The following is a 24,851-nucleotide window of genomic DNA, read 5'->3' as shown; positions in this document are numbered from 1 at the left end:
ATTAGTTTCTCTAATGCAACAGAATTGCAAGTTCCATGGACTTCCATTGGAAGATCCTCATCAGTTTTTAGCTGAATTCTTGCAAATCTGTGACACAGTCAAGACTAATGGGGTTGACCTTGAGGTCTACAGACTGATGCTATTCCCTTTTGCTGTAAGAGACAGAGCTAGAATATGGTTGGACTCTCAACCTAAGGAAAGCCTGGACTCTTGGGAAAAGCTAGTCAATGCCTTCTTGGCAAAGTTCTTTCCACCTCAAAAATTGAGTAAGCTTAGAGTGGAAGTCCAAACCTTCAGACAGAAGGAAGGAGAATCCCTCTATGAAGCTTGGGAAAGATACAAACAATTGATCAGAAAGTGTCCATCTGATATGCTTTCTGAATGGAGCATCATAGGTATTTTCTATAATGGTCTCTCTGAACTATCCAAGATGTCTTTGGATAGCTCTGCTGGAGGATCTCTTCATCTGAAGAAGACGCCTACAGAAGCTCAAGAGCTAATTGAAATGGTTGCAAATAACCAATTCATGTACACTTCTGAAAGAAATCCTGTGAACAATGGGACAAATCAGAAGAAAGGAGTTCTTGAGATTGATGCTCTGAATGCCATTTTGGCTCAGAACAAGATATTGACCCAACAAGTCAATTTGATTTCTCAAAGTCTGTCTGGAATGCAAAATGCACCAGGCAGTACTAAGGATGCTTCATCTGAAGAAGAAGCCTATGATCCTGAGAACCCTTCAATGGAAGAGGTGAATTACCTAGGAGAACCCAATGGAAACACCTAAAATTCTTCATGGAGAAATCATCCAAATTTCTCTTGGAAGAATCAAGAGAGACCTCAACAAGGTTTCAACAACAACAATGGTAGAAGAAACAGGTTTAGCAATAGCAAGCCTTTTCCATCATCTTCTCAGCAACAGACAGAGAATTCTAAGCAGAACCCCTCTGACTTAGCAACCATGGTCTCTGATCTAATCAAAACCACTCAAAGTTTCATGACTGAAACAAGGTCCTCCATTAGGAATTTGGAGGCACAAGTGGGACAGCTGAGCAAGAAAGTTACTGAACTCCCTCCAAGTACTCTTCCAAGCAATACAGAAGAAAATCCAAAAGGAGAGTGCAAGGCCATCAACATGGCCGAATTTGGAGAGGAAGGAGAAGAAGTGAAGGCCACTGAGGAAGACCTCAATGGGCGTGCACTGACATCCACTGAGTTCCCCAATGAGGAACCATGGGAATCTGAGGCTCAAAATGAGACCATAGAGATTCCATTGGACTTACTTCTGCCTTTCATGAGCTCTGATGAGTATTCTTCCTCTGAAGAGGATGAGTATGTCACTGAAGAGCAAGTTGCTAAATACCTTGGAGCAATCATGAAGCTAAATGACAAGTTATTTGGAAATGAGACTTGGGAGGATGAACCCCCTTTGCTCACCAAAGAACTGGATGACTTGTCTAGGCAGAAATTACCTCAAAAGAGACAAGATCCTGGGAAGTTTTCAATACCTTGTACCATAGGCACCATGACCTTCAAGAAGGCTCTGTGTGACTTAGGGTCAAGTGTAAACCTCATGCCTCTCTCTGTAATGGAGAAGCTAGGGATCTTTGAGGTGCAAGCTGCAAGAATCTCATTAGAGATGGCAGACAACTCAAGAAAACAAGCTCATGGACTTGTAGAGAATGTTTTGGTAAAAGTTGAAGACCATTACATCCCTACTGATTTCATAGTCCTAGAGACTGGGAAGTGCATGGATGAATCCATCATCCTTGGCAGACCCTTCCTAGCCACAGCAAAGGCTGTGATTGATGTTGATGGAGGTGAACTGATCATTCAAGTGAATGAAGAATCCTTTGTGTTTAAGGCTCAAGGATATCCCTCTGTCACCATGGAGAGGAAGCATGAAGAGCTTCTCTCAATTCAGAGTCAAACAGAGCCCCCACAGTCAAACTCTAAGTTTGGTGTTGGGAGGCCACAACCAAACTCTAAGTTTGGTGTTGAACCCCCACATTCAAACTCTAAGTTTGGTGTTGGAAGGTTCCAACATTGCTCTGAGTATCTGTGAGGCTTCATGAGAGCCCCCTGTCAAGCTACTGACATTAAAGAAGCGCTTGTTGGGAGGCAACCCAATGTTATATTTTATCTATTTTCTTTTGTTATTTTATGTTTTTTATAGGTTGATGATCATAAGAAGGCACAAAATCAATTGAAAAAGCAAAAACAGAATGAAAAACAGGAAGAAAAACAGCACACCCTGGAGGAGAACTTGCTGGCGTTTAAACGCCAGTAAGGTTAGCAGTTGGGCATTTAACGCCCAGTCTGGCACCATTCTGGGCGTTTAATGCCAGAAAGGGGCACCAGACTGGCACTGGCGTTAAACGCCAGAAAAGGGCAAGAACCTGGCGTTAAACGCCAGAAATGGGCACCAGCCCGGCGTTTAACGCCAGAAATGGCTCAAAACGTGATTTTGAATCCCATTTGGTGCAGGGATGACTTTTCCTTGACACCTCAGGATCTGTGGACCCCACAGGATCCCCACCAACCCCACCACTCTCTCTCTTCTTCACCCATTCACCAATCACCTCAATACCTCTTCCCCAAAAACCCTTCACCTATCAAATCCCATCTTTCTCTTCACCACTCACATCCACCCTTCATAAAACCCCACCTACCTCACCCTTCAAATTCAAACCACATTCCCTCCCAAACCCACCCATACATGGCCGAACCATAAGCCCCTCCTCTCCTATATAAACCCTTCTTCACCCCTTCATTTTCACACAACCTAAACACCACTTCTCCCCCTCTTTGGCCGAACACAAAGCCACTCCCTTCTTCCTCATTTCTTCTTCTTCTACTCTCTTCTTTCTTCTTTTGCTCGAGGACGAGCAAACCTTTTAAGTTTGGTGTGGTAAAAGCATTGCTTTTTGTTTTTCCATAACCATTTATGGCATCCAAGGCTAGAGAAACCTCTAGAAAGAGGAAAGGGAAGGCAAAAGCTTCCACCTCCGAGTCATGGGAGATGGATAGATTCATCTCAAGGGTGCATCAAGACCACTTCTATGAAGTTGTGGCCTTGAAGAAAGTGATCCCCGAGGTCCCCTTTTCACTCAAAAAGGGTGAATATCCGGAGATCTGCCATGAGATCCGAAGAAGAGGTTGGGAAGTGCTTACCAACCCTATTCAACAAGTCGGAATCTTGATGGTTCAAGAGTTCTATGCCAATGCATGGATCACCAAGAACCATGATAAAAGTGTGAACCCAGAACCAAAGAATTGGCTCACCATGGTTCGGGGGAAATACTTGGATTTTAGTCCGGAAAATGTAAGGTTAGCATTCAACTTGCCCATGATGCAAGGAGATGAACATCCTTACACTAGAAGGGTCAACTTTGATCAAAGGTTGGACCAAGTCCTCACAGTCATATGTGAAGAGGGCGCACAATGGAAGAGAGATTCAAGAGGGAAGCCGGTTCAATTGAGAAGGCATGACCTCAAGCCCATGGCTAGAGGATGGTTGGAGTTTATCCAACGCTCAATCATTCCCACTAGCAACCGGTCCGAAGTTACTCTAGACCGGGCCATCATGATTCATAGCATCATGATTGGAGAAGAAGTGGAAGTTCATGAGGTTATAGCCCAAGAACTCTACAAGGTGGCGGACAAGTCCTCTACCTTAGCAAGGTTAGCCTTTCCTCACCTCATTTGTCACCTCTGTTATTCAGTTGGAGTTGACATAGAGGGAGACATCCCCATTAATGAGGACAAGCCCATCACTAAGAAAAGGATGGAGCAAACAAGAGACCCCTCTCATCATGAGATCCCTGAGATACCTCAAGGGATGCACTTTCCTCCACAAGACTATTGGGAGCAACTAAACACCTCCCTAGGAGAATTGAGTTCCAACATGGGACAACTAAGGGTGGAGCACCAAGAGCATTCCATCCTCCTCCATGAAATTAGAGAAGATCAAAGAAGCATGAGAGATGAGCAACAAAGACAAGGAAGAGACATTGAGGAGCTCAAGCACTCCATAAGACCTTCTAGAGGAAGAACAAGCCGCCATCACTAAGGTGGACCCGTTCTTTAATCTCCTTGTTCTTTATTTTCTTGTTTTTCGAAAATTGTGCTTTATGTTTACCCATGTTTGTGTCTTATGATCATTAGTGTCTTAGTGTCTTTGCCTTAAAGTTATGAATGTCCTATGAATCCATCACCTTTCTTAAATAAACAATGTTCTTAATTGAAAAAGAGAAGAATTGCATGAATTTTGAATTTTATAACAGTTTAATTATTTTTGATGTGGTGGCAACACTTTTGCTTTCTGAATGTATGCTTGAACAGTGCATATGTCTTTTGAATTTGTGGTTCATGAATGTTGGCTCTTGAAAGAATGATGAAAAAGGAGACATGTTACTGAGGATCTGAAAAATCATAAAAATGATTCTTGAAGCAAGAAAAAGCAGTGAATACAAAAAAAAAACGAAAAAAAGGGAGAAAAAGAAAGAAAAAGAAATAAAGTTGTGATCCAAGGCAATAAGAGTGTGCTTAAGAACCCTGGACACCTCTAATTGGGGACTCTAGCAAAGCTGAGTCACAATCTGAAAAGGTTCACCCAATTATGTGTCTGTGGCATGTATGTATCCGGTGGTAATACTGGAAGACAGAGTGCTTTGGGCCACGGCCAAGACTCAATAAGTAGCTGTGTTCAAGAATCATCATACTTAACTAGGAGAATCAATAACACTATCTGGATTCTGAGTTCCTAAAGAAGCCAATCATTTTGAATTTCAAAGGATAGAGTGAGATGCCAAAACTATTCAGAGGCAAAAAGCTAAAAGCCCCGCTCATCTAATTAATACTGATCTTCATAGATGTTTTTGGAGTTCATTGCATATTCTCTTCTTTTTATCTTATTTGATCTTCAGTTGCTTGGGGACAAGCAACAATTTAAGTTTGGTGTTGTGATGAGCGGATAATTTGTACCCTTTTTGGCATTGTTTTTAGTATGTTTTTGGTAGTTTTAGTTGAGTTCTTAGTATATTTTTATTAGTTTTTAGTTAAAATTAACTTTTCTGGACTTTACTATGAGTTTGTGTGTTTTTCTGTGATTTCAGGTATTTTCTGGCTGAAATTGAGGGACCTGAGCAAAAATCTGATTCAGAGACTGAAAAGGACTGCAGATGCTGTTGGATTCTGACCTCCCTGCACTCGAAGTGGATTTTCTGGAGCTACAGAAGCCCAATTGGCGCGCTCTCAACGGCGTTGGAAAGTAGACATCCTGGGCTTTCCAGCAATATATGATAGTCCATACTTTTCCCAAGATTTGATGGCTCAAACCGGCGTTCAAAGTCACCTACAGAAATTCCAGCGTTAGTGAGAGGTTTGTAAACGTGTGCCTTAATATTGGTTATTGTAAATATTTGCTTTTTCATTTGTTTATTAGTGTTGCTAGTTTTAGGAGTTTATTTTCATTATTTTTTATTAGTTTTTATTTTCTTTAGCTACTATGAATTCTCACCCTCTGGTTTCAAGTTTAGTTCCAATGTTGTTGTAAGGAATGGAAGCTATAATGAGAACAGGGATCAAGGTTTGGAAGAATCAAAGATGGGAGGAGCCACAAGGATATGATCAACCCTCTTGGCAACAACCCCCTCCAATGCGCTATAACCAACAACCATTCTATGATGCATACCAAGACAATAGTTATGGTGGACCTTTTTGTGACAACCAACCTCTGCCAAATTACTATGGTCAAGAGCCATTCCGAGGTGCGTACCAAGATGATAGATATGGTGGACCCCTTGCAGTTACCAGCAAGCCCCACCGTATGCTTATTAACCACCTCCTCAACAAAACTCTGAACCACCCTACTCACAAGCCCCTTTTCACCATTCACCTCCATATGACCCGAACCATCATCCACCATACCAGCCACCTTATGAGCCATATGAATCATACATAAAGCCACCCCAATTCCAACCCAATTACTCTCAAGAACCACCACCTCCATATACACCATGTCCATATCCATCAATCCAAGAGCACTATGATCCTACTTATGATAGCCGAGCGAAACAAGAATGAAAGGATTGTCTCAAGGAAACAACGGATCAATTTCATGTAACTCTTCATCAACTGGAGCAAGCGATAAATCGGTTAGCTTCCCAACGTTTGGACACTCAAGGAACCCCCATGGCTTCATGTGGAGAATCTACTGAAGAACGCAGCATGAAGGAGAAGCTAGAAACTCCGGTGGACAGTGAGCAGCATGACCTTGTATTGAAACAATTAGAGAAAGCCGTAATCGTTGAAGAGGAAGAAGTGGTCGAAGACTTGGGAGATGCGGAACGTCCATGGGAACCTCAAGTCACAGAACCCTCTTCTAATGAGTTTGAATTTGGTGTTGAGGAGAGTGTACAACCTCCAAGGCATATCATGGTTGAAGACTTTGAAGGGAATCATCAAGAGATGGATTCAATCATTGATGAATTCTTATCTACATTTGAATCCTCTCCCATTGGACTAGACATGGAGATTAAAGAAGAAGAAGCACAACCTCCCATGCCCATGGTGAACAATGAAGAAGAGATCGAATTAGAAGAAAGCTACCAAGAGGAAGCAGTTGAAGTTGAAGAGGCTTGTAAAGCTTGCCAAGGTTGTTGGAGACCTCTCCCTCAAAGCCATCACCATCCATCCCTTCATTCATGTGGGTAAATCTCTCATCTCTAAGCTTAATTAGACCACTTGAATATGCGTTGCTTGAGACGGATGGGCAACTTAGAGCTCTTTGTGGCTATAAGAGTAAGAGGGAGATGGTTGGTGGTTGGCAACACAATCCTAGGTTCATTGTGGTAGGAAGCTCACGACTGAATTATCATGGTTGGAAGAATACTAAATTGTATGGATCTAGGAAGATGTTTCGATGCCTTAGTGAGAATTTGGATCGCTTACCACCCGGTTGGAACAAAGATGATCAACAAGAAGACGGGTGCAAAGGCAGGGTTTGGGACCCCGGAATTTCTCCCAACAATCAACACTCTTGGGGCATTGTTACTTTTTAATCTTCCTTGAAGGCTCTATGCACCTAGTTTGGGATCTCGGAGGCCATTGGAATTACAAAAATTGGTGGGGATTCCTGGATGAGTTCAAGCACAAGCCACCATGACAAGGAGCTCACCAAATGTCCAACTTAAGGACTTTAACTAAAAGTGCTAGGTGGGAGACAACCCACCATGGTATAATCGTTCCTTTTTATTCTTAATCATATTTTATTTTATTTTTATTAGTGTTCATTCATAATTTTTGCATATTCACCTGCATTCTGTATTTTGCATAAAAAAGGGGGCAAACCACGCGTGCGCGCAGGCCACGCGTGGGTGTCGATTGTAGTTTCGCTCCCCCATCCAACGAACAAAAAGTTGCGATGGAATCACGCGGCTGGTGTGCTCTGCGCACAATTCAACCCACGCGCACGCGTCTATGACGCGAGCGCGTCAATTTGGCACAAGGGAAAACCACGCGTACACATCAAGCACGTGCACGGGTGGATAGGGAAATCGGCGTAAATAGCATGTGGGACAGAAAGTTGTGCTGCCCCCACGCTGAAACTGTGCTAGATGCACAAGGTCATCCACGCGTACGCATCCCTGACGTGTGCACGTCCTTTTTGCATCCAAGACCACCCACGCGTACGCGTCGCATGGCGAATACAGTCCTCAAGCGCATGTGTGATGCACGCGAGCGCGTCGCGTCCCGATTTTTCATTCCCTTCTCCTTTCTTCCTTCATTCTTCTTATTGCATTTAACAATTTTTCTCTTTCATGCTTACTTATTTATGGTTTCTTTTCCATTCTTTTCTTTTTCTTCATGCATTAATTTTTATATTGGTGTTGGAGCTTTATTTGGATCTTATATTATTATACTTGAGCTTGTGGATATCATCAAGAGTGATTTGACAATTAATATTAATTTTTGGATTTTTACATGCATACCAAGTGTTTTTGAAAAGCCCGTATGGCATTGTGAATTCTTAATTATTCTATCCTTCTACTCTAATGCCTGTTTTTCACAAAACCCTTTAAATATTTTATTAATTAAATATAATTGTCAATACAAATGTTATTGTTAGTTTGTTACGAGTAATACTACATTTTGGCTTTTAATGTTTGATCTACGCTACTCATGTCTTTGCCAGCATGCCAATAAACATCTTGCATTTAATTCCCTCCATTTATCATGCTATATTTCCATTGATGTCCTAATTGCATGGAGTCATGACCATGTGTTAATGACATTCTTCTTTACCTTGGCATGATTATTACTCGTACTGCCCTCTTTCTTGCTCTATCCCTTTGAATTCATGCCCCTTTCTCTTCTTCCTTTTCAGGATGGCCACCAGAAAGTGTACCGAGAGAGCCTTTAACAAACCACCGGCAAGGAAAAGAACAAAAAGCATAAGCAACTTCAACAAACCAGCTGCTCCCTCAGATACTTCAGAGGCTTGATGATTAGATTTTTGATGGTATAGAATTTCACAAATGAATTCTCGTTGCAAGTATAGTTCCTAAACCAAACAAAAATCTTTTCATACAAAAAGTTGTTTGTCACTAAAACAAACCCCTAAATTTATAAACCGAAGTATTGGAACCTCGGGTCATCCTCCCTAGGAATTACAATAAAGTGTCTTGTTATTAGTTGTGAGTTATTTTGGGGTTTTTTGAGATTTTAGACAAGAATTATAAATGGCAAAGGAAATAAACTAACAACTAACAAAGCTCTTGGCAAGATATGAGAATTAGAAGTCCTAGCCTAGTTATCCTCCTCAATTATGATAGCAAATTGTCCATTACTCCCACTTAGTTAACCTCTAACCATGGAGGAAAGTCAAGTGGATGAATCAATTTGATTCCTCAAGTCCTAATCAACTCTTAAAGGAAAGACTAGCTTTAGAGGTATTCAAATCAATTAGCAACTTCTAATTATCAATCAACAAAAGAATTAGACAACTCAAGAGTCACTAATTACTCTACCTAGGCCAAGAGGAACAAAATCTACACTAAAGCTAGAAGAAGCATTTTATCAAACACATAAAAGGCATAAAAGGAAAGCACATGAAATCTACAACAAGAGTGAAATCTAACAACAATTGTTGCAATGAATTAACAACAACAATTAAAAGAAACACAATTATTATGAATTACCTTGATTGAATTGAAAGAAAGTAGAAGAAACAAAAGTAGATCTACAACAAAACACAAGAACAACATAAAAGAGATTACAACAAAGGAATGGAAGAAGAATGAATGTAACTACAAGAAATTGAGAAGATAGAAGTAGAAGAAGATGAATTAAAATCTAGATCTAAGAACTAAACCTAATCCTAATCCTAATTCTAGAGAGAAGTGAGAGCTTCTCTCTCTAAAACTAACTTTCCCTCCAAAACTAAGCTAAACTAAACTAATGGTAACTAACTTCTCCATCCCTCTTCAATCCTTGGCTTAAATAGCATCAGAAATGAGTTGGATTGGGCCCACAAGGCTTTTGAATTCGATGGCCACGAGTTGCATTTTAAAAAGTGACATGCACCATCGACGTGTCTGCGTACCGTGCACGTGCGCACCCCTATGCGCGATGCAACTATGGCAAATCTTATATCGTTTCGAAGCCCCGGATGTTAGCTTTTCAACCCAACTAGAACCGCATCATTTGGACCTCTGTAGCTCAAGTTATGGCCGATTAAGTGCGAAGAGGTTGGCTTGACAGCTTTTGCGATTCCTTCGTTTCTTCATGAGTTCTCCAATTTTACATGCTTTTCCTTTATTCCCTTTATCCGATCTTTGCCTCCTAAATCTGAAATCACTTAACAAACATATCAAGGCATCTAAAGGGATCAAAGGTAAATTAAATTTAGCTATTTTAAGACCTAAAAAGCATGTTTTCACTCTTAAGCACAATTAAAGGAGAATATACAAAACCATGCTATTTTATTGAATAAATGTGGGTAAAAGGTGATAAAATCCCCAAAAATCAATACAAGATAAACCCTACAAATGGGGTTTATCAACCTCCCCACACTGAAACCAAGCATGTCCTCAATCTTAAACCAAGAATGAAGTAAAGGGGCATGACATTTATTCAATGGAAACTAACTAAATGCAATCTACCTATATGCAACTATCTAAATGAATGCAATTGCTTGGTCAAAATAAATCAATTCCCAAGAAGCATATATGCATAAGGGCTAAGGACTAGCAGGTATAACCACAATTGAATTGAGTCATTAAATATTTTTACAAACTTGCATGAAAAGCGATATTTATGGATGGAAGTATGTAGTTGAGCATCAAACCCTTACCGGATGTATTTGCACTCTATTCGCTCAAGTGTTTAGGGTTGATTCACTCAATTCTCCCCTAATCATGCTTTTTAAGATTTGTTTTTCATCTCACAATCAACATATATTTCATGCATGCACACATCTATCATGAGGTCTTTTCTTTAGGTTGTAATGGGGTTAGGGTCAAGGTAGGATGCATATTTGGTCCAGTGAGCTTGAAGTTTGAATCTTTGATAAGCTTAGACTTCCCACCTAACCTATGACATCCTATACAATTAAGTTCTAACCTAACTACCCATTTCTCACTTTTTCACATGCTCATGAATCCCTTTTCGTTTCACAACACATATGCATTGATTTTATTAAGCTACACTTTGCTTTGGGGCATTTTGTCCCCTTTTTCATTTCTTTCTCTTTTTTTTTCTTTTTCTTTCTTTTTCTATTTTTTTTATTCTTTTCTATATTATTTTTCTTTTTTTTCTTTTCTTTTTCTTTTGTTTTTCTCATTTTTTTTCTTTCTATATACAAGAGCATCAATGCATAAGGTTTTACATTTGATCAATATATGAGCATATACCCGATTCCCAATATTTCCAATAATAATACAAAACTACCCTTTTATTCACCCAATGTCTCAAGGTTCCCACACTTGAATGATACTCACACACACTAGCCTAAGCTAATCAAAGATCCAAATAAGGACTTTTATTGTTTTCTGCTTTAAGGCTTGTAATGTGCTAAATTAAAGAACAAGTGGGTTAAGCATAGGCTCAAATTTGCTAACAATGGAAGATAAAAGGTAAGGCTATTTGGGTAAGTGAGCTAAATGAAATGATTGACACAATCATATAAATGCATGAATACACAAAATAATGGACATAAAGAATCAAATAATTCAAAGATTACAATCATAGAAAGAGAATAATGCACACAAGAAGGAAAATAAGTGATTATAAGATGTAACCACACCATTAGGCTCAAATCTCACAAGCTTGTGTTCTTAGCTCAAAAATTCATGTTCCACAATATATATATATATATGTGATTCAAGCAAGTTTAATGAAAAGTTTTCACTCAAATCAATTGAGGTGCCCTATAGATAGAAATCTTGAAAAATTTCATTATTTTGACTAAGCTTATTGTGTATATATATGCAACAAGAATCATAAAAACCTAAAATGAAATGCAAAAGTGTTGGGATTAGAAATTTGTCACCCAAAATCGCCGAACGGTCGGACGACCTCCCCACACTTAAAAGTTTGCACCATCCTCGGTGCACTCAAAGATGAGCAAAGGGGTATGGCGAATCTCTGGATTGCTGCGTGTTCTTTCTTCCGCTTCCATATTTTCTTGTGGTGCATTCATCATGAAAAACAAAAATTAACACCATAAGATGAGAAGATGTAAAAGCAAGGAAGCATACATTGTTGGAATGAGGTAATAATCACTAGGATTGAGTGAGTGAATTAGTGTGACATTAATAACAAATAAGTGTGTGAACTCTAAATTGCGCGGTTTAGAACACACATTAGCATAAAAGTTATGTCACAAAAGAAGCATGCACTTCACTCATTCCAGTGTGCTTGAGATGCTCTAAGTAAACTTGTAAGGTAAAACAAGCATTAGAGAAGCATGGAAGCATTCAAGTCAAACATATATGGATGCATAGAATCAAGAAATACAATGCATTAGGATAAATGCACAACATCCATCAAGAAATTGCCCACTCAAAGAGAGAGTTCAAATCACATGGTGGCTAGCTACAACATGCAATTCAAAAGAGTCACAAGCTCGAAGGCAATTCTTATCACTTGGTATGTTCAAAAGGTAAGCATGAAAAACTCAAAACCAAGTAGCAAAATATAACCTCAATCATAGAATCCAACAAATATTATCTAAAAACATTCATGCTAAAAGAGCATTTAGGCAATAAGGGGCAACAATGTGTAGTAAACAAAGTCAATAATCCAACACTTGTAATGAGAAGAGAGAAAATAAAATGAAAACTAAACTAAAACTAACTAATCGACTAACTAACTAACTAACTAATTAATTAACTAAAATAAATGGTTATCAATGGTGTTTGGAAGTGTTGGATGAGGTGTAGAAGAAAGGAAGAAGAAATGAGAAGGAAAGAAATGGCAAGAGGAGAAGAAAAGAAGTGGATGGAATAAAGGGCATCCACGCGTATGCGCACATGGCGCGTCCGCGTCGATGGCTTATTTCGAGAGTGGCGCGTACGCGTGGGTGGGGTTGTGCCAAAGGCACAACGTTGGCGCGGCGTAGGCACAACTCTCGGGTCAATGTATGGAAGGTGAAACTTCTCAATCTACGCGTATGCACGCATGGTGCGCGCGCGTGGATGGTCCAATACGCTTAATGCACGCGTACACGCACAGTGCGCATACGCGTGGATGGTGCTCTATTTTTCAAAAAATTTTTTCTATGTTTTTGCACCAATCCAAGCATTCCAAACCTCCAAACAGCTACCAAAACACCATAAAACCTTATTTAACATACTAAACTACCAATTAGACTCAACAAACTCAACACAACATGAAAGTAAACTAATTCTATTAGTATGTACGAAAGAGAAAAAAATGAAAAGAATTTACCATGGTGGGGTGTCTCCCACCTAGCACTTTTGTTTATTGTCCTTAAGTTGGACTTATGGGGAGCTCCTCTCAAGGTGGCTTGTGCTTGAATTCATCTTGGAACTCCCACCAATGCTTGGTTCTCCATTGTGCCCCAAGATTTCTCATGGATTGAGCCAAGTATTGATGGAGTTCTTCACAAGCTTGGGGCTCCAAAAGTTGATCATCTTTTTCTAATCCGGGATCCCACACTTTATTTTCACACCCGTCTTGAAGTTGATCATCATTATTGGTCCATCCGGGTGGTGAACAAGATGAATTCTCCATGAAGTGCCCAACAATCCTCCTAGACCCATCTATTTGAGCACTATTCCCACCTTTGTATTCAACTCTTGAAGTATCAACCAAAATGAGCCTTGATTTGCAACGCCAACCATGAAACATCTTTCGCTTACGCTTCATCCCATAAAGCATCCTAAGTTGACCATCCATTTCAAGCAAGCCATACTCAAGCGGGACAATAAAGCTAATAGAAATGAATTTTACCCACTCAAGTGAGGGAGTAGATGGCAACCTAGGTAAAGATGCTTCCAACGGTCTTGACAAAGCATAACCTACCCCCGTTCTTCTATTTCTAGGGACTTCCACCTCTTCACAAGATCTCTTAATTTAAATCCTTTGTTCAACAATTTTATCTAAACCTTTTTCTTTACTCAAATCATAATAGGGAGGGTGAGAAAAATTTACCTCCTCAACGCTTTCAAATCCAATAGGAGAAGGTTCTTCATGCTCAAAGGATTCTTCACCACTTAGACTTGATGCTTGATCTTGATCACCAAGGGAACTCAATTCTTTCTCTATCCCATCCAAGTCTTTATATGGAATATGCCTTGGAAGGTGTGCACTTTCCTCCCTAGCATCAATTTCAATCATCTTGGAGGGGTTTTCTTCAACTCTATGTTCTCATGGAGGCTCCGCATCTCCTAAGTCTTCTACCACTTCTTCCTTGTTTTAAACAATTAAAGCTTCCTCCAATTGTTCCAATACAAAGCAACTTCCCTCATTTTCCACTGGAGTTTCCAATCTCTCCTTCATGCTATGTTCTTCATTTGATTCTCCACATGTAGCCATGGGAATTCCTTGAGTGTTCAAGCATTGGGAGGCTAATTGATTTGTTACCGCATCCAAGGCGGCCATGAAATTTTGCACATCCCTTTTCATCTCTTCTTGCCCTTGAACAACAACACCAAGGGTTTCATCTATTAGAGATTGGGATGGGTGGAAGGGTTCCTCATTTTGGGGATAGGGTTCATAATAGGAAGGTGATTCTTCTTGGTAGAGTTGTGGTGGTTCAATGTTTTCCATTCTTTCCACTTGTTGCACAACACACTCCATGGTTGCTTGAAATTGATCCAATGCTTCCTTGAGACGATCCCTTGACTCTTGTTCCTCTTAGATAATATGATTAGGATCATGTGGCTCTTGGATTAATGGATATGAGTATTCATCCATGGGAGGTTGTGGTGGAAAGTAGTATTCATCTTGTGGTTGAAAATTTTTATATATTGGAGGTGGTTCACATTGGTAATAATGTGGAGGAGGTGACTCTTGAAAATATTGATGTTGGAATGGTAGTGGCTCTATATGTGGTTCATATGGCTCATATGGTTGTTGGTAGGATGGATATGAATTAGGGTCATATGAAGGTGGTTGGTAAAAAGGGGCTTGTGAGTATGGTTGAGAGTTATGTTGAGGATATGGTTCATAGGCATATGGTGGTGGTTCTTGAAAGTCACAAGGTGATTCACCATGGCCATTGGATTAATATGCATCAAAGAATGGCTCTTCTTCATAGTGCATTGGTGGGGGTTGTTGCCATGAGGATTAATCATAAGCATATGGCTCTTCCCACCCTTGATTATCCCATTCTTGATACACATTCTCATTGAAGCTCTCATTACCTACAACATAGTTGTAACTACACTCATAGCCAAAGTGAGAATTCATGATGAAAAGAGAAAATAAAATGAAAACTAAACTAAAACTAACTAATCGACTAACTAACTAACTAACTAATTAATTAACTAAAATAAATGGTTATCAATGGTGTTTGGAAGTGTTGGATGAGGTGTAGAAGAAAGGAAGAAGAAATGAGAAGGAAAGAAATGGCAAGAGGAGAAGAAAAGAAGTGGATGGAATAAAGGGCATCCACGCGTACGTGCACATGGCGCGTCCACGTCGATGGCTTATTTCGAGAGTGGCGCGTACGCGTCATGTGCGCGTACGCGTGGGTGGGGTTGTGCCAAAGGCACAATGTTGGCGCGGCGTAGGCACAACTCTCGGGTCAATGTATGGAAGGTGAAACTTCTCAATCTACGCGTACGCACGCATGGCGCGCGCGCGTGGATGGTCCAATACGCTTAATGCATGCGTACACGCGCAGTGCGCATACGCGTGGATGGTGCTCTATTTTTCAAAAATTTTTTTCTATGTTTTTGCACCAATCCAAGCATTCCAAACCTCCAAACAGCTACCAAAACACCATAAAACCTTATTTAACATACTAAACTACCAATTAGACTCAACAAACTCAACACAACATGAAAGTAAACTAATTCTATTAGTATGTACGAAAGAGAAAAAAATGAAAAGAATTTACCATGGTGGGGTGTCTCCCACCTAGCACTTTTGTTTATTGTCCTTAAGTTGGACTTATGGGGAGCTCCTCTCAAGGTGGCTTGTGCTTGAATTCATCTTGGAACTCCCACCAATGCTTGGTTCTCCATTGTGCCCCAAGATTTCTCATGGATTGAGCCAAGTATTGATGGAGTTCTTCACAAGATTGGGGCTCCAAAAGTTGATCATCTTTTTCTAATCCGGGATCCCACACTTTATTTTCACACCCGTCTTGAAGTTGATCATCATTATTGGTCCATCCGGGTGGTGAACAAGATGAATTCTCCATGAAGTGCCCAACAATCCTCCTAGACCCATCTATTTGAGCACTATTCCCACCTTTGTATTCAACTCTTGAAGTATCAACCAAAATGAGCCTTGATTTGCAACGCCAACCATGAAACATCTTTCGCTTACGCTTCATCCCATAAAGCATCCTAAGTTGACCATCCGTTTCAAGCAAGCCATACTCAAGCGGGACAATAAAGCTAATAGAAATGAATTTTACCCACTCAAGTGAGGGAGTAGATGGTAACCAAGGTAAAGATGCTTCCAACGGTCTTGACAAAGCATAACCTACCCCCGTTCTTCTATTTCTAGGGACTTCCACCTCTTCACAAGATCTCTTAATTTAAATCCTTTGTTCAACAATTTTATCTAAACCTTTTTCTTTACTCAAATCATAATAGGGAGGGTGAGAAAAATTTACCTCCTCAACGCTTTCAAATCCAATAGGAGAAGGTTCTTCATGCTCAAAGGATTCTTCACCACTAAGACTTAATGCTTGATCTTGATCACCAAGGGAACTCAATTCTTTCTCTATCCCATCCAAGTCTTTATATGGAATATGCCTTGGAAGGTGTGCACTTTCCTCCCTAGCATCAATTTCAATCATCTTGGAGGGGTTTTCTTCAACTCTATGTTCTCATGGAGGCTCCGCATCTCCTAAGTCTTCTACCACTTCTTCCTTGTTTTCAACAATTAAAGCTTCCTCCAATTGTTCCAATACAAAGCAACTTCCCTCATTTCCCACTGGAGTTTCCAATCTCTCCTTCATGCTATGTTCGTCATTTGATTCTCCACATGTAGCCATGGGAATTCCTTGAGTGTTCAAGCATTGGGAGGCTAATTGATTTGTTACCGCATCCAAGGCGGCCATGAAATTTTGCACATCCCTTTTCATCTCTTCTTGCCCTTGAACAACAACACCAAGGGTTTCATCTATTAGAGATTGGGATGGGTGGAAGGGTTCCTCATTTTGGGGATAGGGTTCATAATAGGAAGGTGATTCTTCTTGGTAGAGTTGTGGTGGTTCAATGTTTTCCATTCTTTCCACTTGTTGCACAACACACTCCATGGTTGCTTGAAATTGATACAATGCTTCCTTGAGACGATCCCTTGACTCTTGTTCCTCTTGGATAATATGATTAGGATCATGTGGCTCTTGGATCAATGGATATGAGTATTCATCCATGGGAGGTTGTGGTGGAAAGTAGTATTCATCTTGTGGTTGAAAATTTTTATATATTGGAGGTGGTTCATGATGCCAAGGCATCTTAGGCTAGTTTCACTAGCCTTTTTCTTTTATTTTTAGTTGTTTTATGCATTTTCTTGAGCCTTAAGTAATCATTTGGGCCAAATAGTCATGCTTGTCTTAAATCATTCAAACATGAAGATTTTGATGCAAATTCCATGAGTTTTTAGTTATATTCCTTGAATGCTATGAATGGAAGAATTCTCATGAAATTTTGCAAGACTTTGATGCAGTTGTTTGGATGATTTCAGGGAAGAAGAGGCTAGGCAAGGAAGCAACAAAATCAATAAAGGAAGCTTGAATATCACATGTGGAGTTTAAGCTCCAGTTTAAGCTCCAGTTTAAGCTCCAGTTTAAGCTTAAACTGGAGCATTAAACGCCAAAATCATGAAAGCTGAAAGTGGCGTTTAACCTCCAGTTTAACCTTAAACTGGAAGTTAAACGCCAGAAATGAAATGCATCAGGGAGCCACTCCACGTTTAAGCTCCAGTTTAACCTTAAACTGGAGCTTAAACGTGTTCGACATTCTCCTCCAGGGTTGCCTTCTTCCATTTCCACGTTTAAGCTTCAGTTTAACCTTAAACAGAAGCTTAAACGTGCTCGAGCTTGTGCCTCCAGGGAGTGCCAGCGTTTAAGCTCCAGTTTAAGCTTAAACTGGAGCTTAAACGTGTTATATGGAACAGCTTGACCATGCCTTCTTCAAACATAAATAACTTGAGCTACAAAACTCCAAATGAGGTGATTCAAAATGCATCGGAAAGAAGACATCTAGAGCTTTCCAAGAATATATGGCATGCATGGTGGATACTAAAAATTGAGGGAGAAAACAGCCCCGTAATGTGCATAAAAGAGCATAGTACCAACATGCAATCAGGCCAGCTGACCTTTTCACCTTCCATGGAGTATAACTCGAGTTGTAGAACTCCAAATGATGCGCTTCCAGTTGCATTGGAAAGTAGACATCCAGAGCTTTCCAACGATGTATAGAAGTATGGGGTGGACAATGCAACTGAGCTCCCAAAATTGGCATTTTCGAGCACGTTTAAGTGACTTAAACGTTGGCTTAAACGCTGTCAAACCAACCAGCAACCTTGTCACCTTCAATCAAGCATAACTTGAGCTATAGAGATCCAATTGAGGTGCTTCCAGTTGCGTTAGAAATCTGACATCCATAGCTTTCCAACGAGGTATAATATTCTATATTTGGCATCAAATTGGCAAGGTTGACAAGAGAACAAAGTGACGACTCAAGAAAGGGGGGTGCAACGTTTAATGGATCATTATCCTTTTTGGATCAATTATGTCACTCTACCCTTCAAACAAGCAAGGCCCATCAACAACACCAAATCAAGGCCACAAGAATCATCTAGAATAGTTTATTTTCATTTGATTGTAATTTGCTTTTAATTTCATTTTCATTTTGTAATTTAGGGAGCCTATTTAAAGGCCTTAGTTTCTGCATTTGAGAGGGGATTGAAGGGGAATCCAGCCCCTGAGGGGGACTTTTACCTTGAGTTTTGGAAATCACTTTTCATATTTTGTAATTGAATTCTGAGCTATGAATCACTAACCCCCTTTCATTGGGTTAGGGAGCTCTATTGTAATTCAACGAATCAATAATAGTTTTATCTTCTTCTTCAATCTTTTCTCTTGAACTTTGTTAGAAAGCTTCTCGATCTAATTCCATTGGGTAGTTGTCTTGGGAAAGAAACTACTCATAATTGGAATCCTTCGGAACCTTGGGAAAGGAATGGAGGATTCATGCTAGAGAAGCTTTCTCACAGTGAATTGGATTGGGGTTTGGATGGATATTGTGACATGTAATCCTACCAAATTGTGGTTCATGAAACTGTGTGGTATAATCAGTGATCGAGCATCATCTCTTCTTATGAACATTTAAACCAAGGGATTGGTAATTTGTTTGTTTTTAGAGAGAATTGGTGAGCCAAGGGATTGGGATCCAATCATATAAGATTGCCAAGCAAAATTCAATGAATGCATTGGTTGAGGAAGGGATAAGACGTTTTGATTCGGAGATCTCAATATCTCCTGAAACCCAATGAATTTCCCATTTCTGATCTACCACTTTCTCTTTACATTCTGCAATTAAATTCATGCAATCACCCCCATCCCTTTTAATTTCAGCAATTTAGCTTCTCGCTCTTTAATTCATGCAATTTTACATTCCGCAATTCTCATCTAAATCTTGATTCCGCTCAACTAGAACATACTTCTAATCCGAATTGCTCACTCAACCAATCCTTGTGGGATTCGACCTCACTCTATTGTGAGTTTTTACTTGACGATAACCGGTGCACTTGCCGGAAGGAATTTTGCCGATCGTGCAATTTCCTTAAATCGTAGCATATCAAGTTTATGCACATCAAGTTTATGGCGCCGTTGCCGGGGATTGGTTTTCGATTGACAATTCTCCAATTGGAAGTTAACTAGATTGAGCAATTTTTCTTTTCTTTTGTTAATAGTTTTTGTTTCAGTTTATTACTGCTAATTTCTGCAAATTTTAATTTGTTTTCTTTGCTTATTCACTTGTTAGCATACTAACCACTAGCTGTTTGTGATATTGCCTCACTATGGGATTTCCACTATCTTTGGATGAGTATTGTTTGAGACTGAGCACATTGCAAAAAAGAAAGGAGTATCCATCATCTTTTGGTCAATCAAAATTCATGAGAAACTCTCCACCACCATAGAATGATTCATGTTATTATGCTCATGGTGGGTGGGAGTATCAGGAACAGGAAACGGGGTACTTCCCAGAGCCACAAAAGGGTCCATGTTTTGGTGAATTTGATCACTACTCAAGTTGTGGCTGGGAAGATCAAAACCAAAGAGATTTCACTTATTCACACCCTATTCATCAAGAGCCATCACCTCTGAATTATCCAACCTCACCTCCTAGTTTTACATATCCAAATTCTTCATCACTTGAGCATTTCTCAGCACAAAATTCCTTCTCAAATTCATACAATTCATTTCACTATCCACAAGACTCATTCCACTACACACAAGAGTCATACCACTACCAACACTCCAACCAAAGACTCTATCAGCCCACACAAAACACATACTCCCAACCACCATATCACAGCCAAGATAATCAACCTCATCAACCCCATCCAAACCAATCACTTCATGATCAGTTAACCAGGATAGAAGGAATGCTTGCAACTATGGGCAGAGATGTGGCCGATTTGAAAGGCTTTAAGGAAGAAGTGATATCCAACTTACAAAATCAAGGTGCTGCCATTCAAAAGCTAGAAGCACAAATTGGATATCTATCAAAGCAAATCCCTACCCACAATTCTTCTAGTGATACCATGGCAAACCCAAGGGAGGAATCAGAAGAACAAGAAAGGGAGAAAGTCAATCAAGGGAGATCACACTCCAATGAAACAGAGAGTTGCAAAGAGGAAGGGTTCATTGAACCACAAATTCAGGAAGCTTTTGATGAACAGGATACTCCAACTGTCCAACAACAACCAAGTTCTGAGATCAAGGATGTGAAGGCAGTAGAAACAAGCACTAAAATGAGGATTGTGACCGAGAAACAAAGGACCATATCCATGAAGAAGAGAAGGTCGAAGAACAATCCAACTCCTGAGCCAACAAGCAAGTTCACTCAAGCCAATCACAAGGGAAAGCTTGCTGGAAAGAGGCATTCACAACAAGGGGCACTAACTAGCTCCTTTATCCACTTGAAGTCATTCCTCTTAACAAACTGGAGGAAGAGGAAGAAAGTCAGGAACAACATGTCAAGCTAATGACAGTAAACGAGCGCTTGTTGGGAGGCAACCCAACCAAAGGTAGTTTTTCTTTTCTAGTTATTTCAATAAAAAAAGTTAAGTAGATTTATCTGTATTGCAAGGAGCTAAGTTTGGTGTTGCACACCAAAACAATTCAAGGGTGAATGTGAGATTCTAAGATTGGTGTTCCACCAAAAACTTCATTAAAAGCACATTTCTACCTCAGCATGACTAGTCACTAGCTCCAACCAATCAGGGAAACTACTTAAACAATAGTTTAATTTCTAGTTCATAGTTTCTTTTTCTAGTTCATAGTTATTTTCTTAATAAAAGCACATGAGGTTTTCTGCATATGATCCAAATTGCTGCATATGGCAAGGAACTAAGTTTGGTGTTCACACACCAATCTAAGTTCAGAGGCCTACAAACATACATGCATGCTAACCAATTCTCAAAGTGCTTGGGGGAACAAACAACTTCTAATAGCTTTGCAGGAAGACAATCAATCTCATGGAAGGAATATACATCATCATCAAAGAGAACACCAAGGTTAGGAAGGATGATGAACAACAAAGAAGATGCTAAAAGGTTGTATTGTCACTTAATTGCTTGTACTTTGAATTGCTGATATTGGAATTTTGCATGCACCCCTGCTTTAAGTTTGAGTCATTGCAGTTTTTGTTTGTCTGTTTGTTTAATTTCCAAATAAGTGATAGTCTAAGTGTCTGGATAAACTTCACTTGCTTAAATGTATGCTTGCCCTGCTTGTTCTGTTTCCAAAAATAAAAGAAATGTTTGAACAAAAGTAACTCAATTCCATTTGGTAAGAAATCAAATAAGATTAAGTGGTGGTATGCATGTTTGATTGAATAGTCAGCTCACTAAGAAATAAAGTCAGAATTGTCACTTTTAGTGGAAATTAGGATGCTGTCTATGGATCTTGATGAATAAATGTCTTTGGCCATGAAAAAGAAAGAAAAAGAAGAAGAAAAAGCCACTGAAAAAGGGCAACCAAAAAAAGCAAAAAAAATTGAGAAAATAAGCTAGGCACCAATGGTTTGAACTTCTGAGACAAATGCCTGTGGTGTTTATGTATTAAGGATATGCTTGGATGAATAGGTTCTGAGGAGTGTTTCAACACTTGGTAACTTGGGTTAACTAACCCGGGATTATCAACCAAAAGTCCATTATCAAGAGCAACCTAAATACAAAATATTTAGTCACACAAAGAGGTGCTGGGCACCAATGTCTCAAGAAGAAATGTGAACTAAAATGCCTGTGGTGGATATGTGTGAGCACTGATAAAGAAATGTCAAAAGCTTGTGCAACACATGACACTGAGCAACAAGGAGCAAATAAGCTCAAAGAAAAAGAAAAACAAAGAAAAGAAACTTGCCAAGGATATGTGAATAACAAGAGGCCATAGCAGTGTTTTAGTGGAAACATAAAAAGTGACATTCTTACCTAAGAAACAATAAAGTGATGCTGCAACAACTTTCTGCATGAACACCCCATTAATCAATGTCAATTACTTACTGATATGGCTAATGAATTTACTTTCTGTTTCATTCTTTCTTCTCAAATAATTCAGAACTTGCTTGGGGACAAGCAAGGATTAAGTTTGGTGTTGTGATGCCAAGGCATCTTAGGCTAGTTTCACTAGCCTTTTTCTTTTATTTTTAGTTGTTTTATGCATTTTCTTGAGCCTTAAGTAATCATTTGGGCCAAATAGTCATGCTTGTCTTAAATCATTCAAACATGAAGATTTTGATGCAAATTCCATGAGTTTTTAGTTATATTTCTTGAATGCTATGAATGGAAGAATTCTCATGAAATTTTGCAAGACTTTGATGCAGTTGTTTGGATGATTTCAGGGAAGAAGAGGCTAGGCAAGGAAGCAACAAAATCAATAAAGGAAGCTTGAATATCACATGTGGAGTTTAAGCTCCAGTTTAAGCTCCAGTTTAAGCTTAAACTGGAGCATTAAACGCCAAAATCATGAAAGCTGAAAGTGGCGTTTAACCTCCAGTTTAACCTTAAACTGGAAGTTAAACGCTAGAAATGAAATGCATCAGGGAGCCACTCCACGTTTAAGCTCCAGTTTAACCTTAAACTGGAGCTTAAACGTGTTCGACATTCTCCTCCAGGGTTGCCTTCTTCCATTTCCACGTTTAAGCTTCAGTTTAACCTTTAAACTGAAGCTTAAACGTGCTCGAGCTTGTGCCTCCAGGGAGTGCCAGCGTTTAAGCTCCAGTTTAAGCTTAAACTGGAGCTTAAACGTGTTATATGGAACAGCTTGACCATGCCTTCTTCAAACATAAATAACTTGAGCTACAAAACTCCAAATGAGGTGATTCAAAATGAATTGGAAAGAAGACATCTAGAGCTTTCCAAGCATATATGGCATGCATGGTGGATACTAAAAATTGAGGGAGAAAACAGCCCCGTAATGTGCATAAAAGAGCATAGTACCAACATGCAATCAGGCCAGCTGACCTTTTCACCTTCCATGGAGTATAACTCGAGTTGTAGAACTCCAAATGATGCGCTTCCAGTTGCATTGGAAAGTAGACATCCAGAGCTTTCCAACGATGTATAGAAGTATGGGGTGGACAATGCAACTGAGCTCCCAAAATTGGCATTTTCGAGCACGTTTAAGTGACTTAAACGTTGGCTTAAACGCTGTCAAACCAACCAGCAACCCTGTCACCTTCAATCAAGCATAACTTGAGCTATAGAGATCCAATTGAGGTGCTTCCAGTTGCGTTAGAAAGCTGACATCCATAGCTTTCCAACGAGGTATAATAGTCTATATTTGGCATCAAATTGGCAAGGTTGACAAGAGAACAAAGTGACGACTCAAGAAAGGGGGGTGCAACGTTTAATGGATCATTATCCTTTTTGGGTCAATTATGTCACTCTACCCTTCAAACAAGCAAGGCCCATCAACAACACCAAATCAAGGCCACAAGAATCATCTAGAATAGTTTATTTTCATTTGATTGTAATTTGCTTTTAATTTTATTTTCATTTTGTAATTTAGGGAGCCTATTTAAAGGCCTTAGTTTCTGCATTTGAGAGGGGATTGAAGGGGAATCCAGCCCCTGAGGGGGACTTTTACCTTGAGTTTTGGAAATCACTTTTCATATTTTGTAATTGAATTCTGAGCTATGAATCACTAACCCCCTTTCATTGGGTTAGGGAGCTCTATTGTAATTCAACGAATCAATAATAGTTTTATCTTCTTCTTCAATCTTTTCTCTTGAACTTTGTTAGAAAGCTTCTCGATCTAATTCCATTGGGTAGTTGTCTTGGGAAAGAAACTACTCATAATTGGAATCCTTCGGAACCTTGGGAAAGGAATGGAGGATTCATGCTAGAGAAGCTTTCTCACAGTGAATTGGATTGGGGTTTGGATGGATATTGTGACATGTAATCCTACCAAATTGTGGTTCATGAAACTGTGTGGTATAATCAGTGATCGAGCATCATCTCTTCTTATGAACATTTAAACCAAGGGATTGAGAATTTGTTTGTTTTTAGAGAGAATTGGTGAGCCAAGGGATTGGGATCCAATCATATAAGATTGCCAAGCAAAATTCAATGAATGCATTGGTTGAGGAAGGGATAAGACGTTTTGATTCGGAGATCTCAATATCTCCTGAAACCCAATGAATTCCCCATTTCTGATCTACCACTTTCTCTTTACATTCTGCAATTAAATTCATGCAATCACCCCCATCCCTTTTAATTTCAGCAATTTAGCTTCTCGCTCTTTAATTCATGCAATTTTACATTCCGCAATTCTCATCTAAATCTTGATTCCGCTCAACTAGAACATACTTCTAATCCGAATTGCTCACTCAACCAATCCTTGTGGGATTCGACCTCACTCTATTTTGAGTTTTTACTTGACGATAACAGGTGCACTTGCCGGAAGGAAT

The 24,851-nt window shown here is 39.6% G+C and overlaps 1 non-coding gene across 1 annotated transcript; it reads right to left on the bottom strand.

Moving 5' to 3' along the window:
• Positions 1–268: 268 nt before the first annotated feature.
• LOC130952938 (small nucleolar RNA R71) lies at positions 269–376 on the bottom strand. Its single transcript, XR_009075113.1, has one exon. It is a non-coding gene; the product is annotated as a small nucleolar RNA R71 (small nucleolar RNA).
• Between the last annotated feature and the right edge of the window lie 24,475 nt (positions 377–24,851).

The sequence above is a fragment of the Arachis stenosperma genome, chromosome 9, assembly GCF_014773155.1.
Source record: "Arachis stenosperma cultivar V10309 chromosome 9, arast.V10309.gnm1.PFL2, whole genome shotgun sequence".
NCBI lineage: Eukaryota > Viridiplantae > Streptophyta > Magnoliopsida > Fabales > Fabaceae > Arachis > Arachis stenosperma.
Note: the sequence above shows the minus strand (reverse complement) of the source record. Positions and strands in the feature narration are given on the sequence as shown.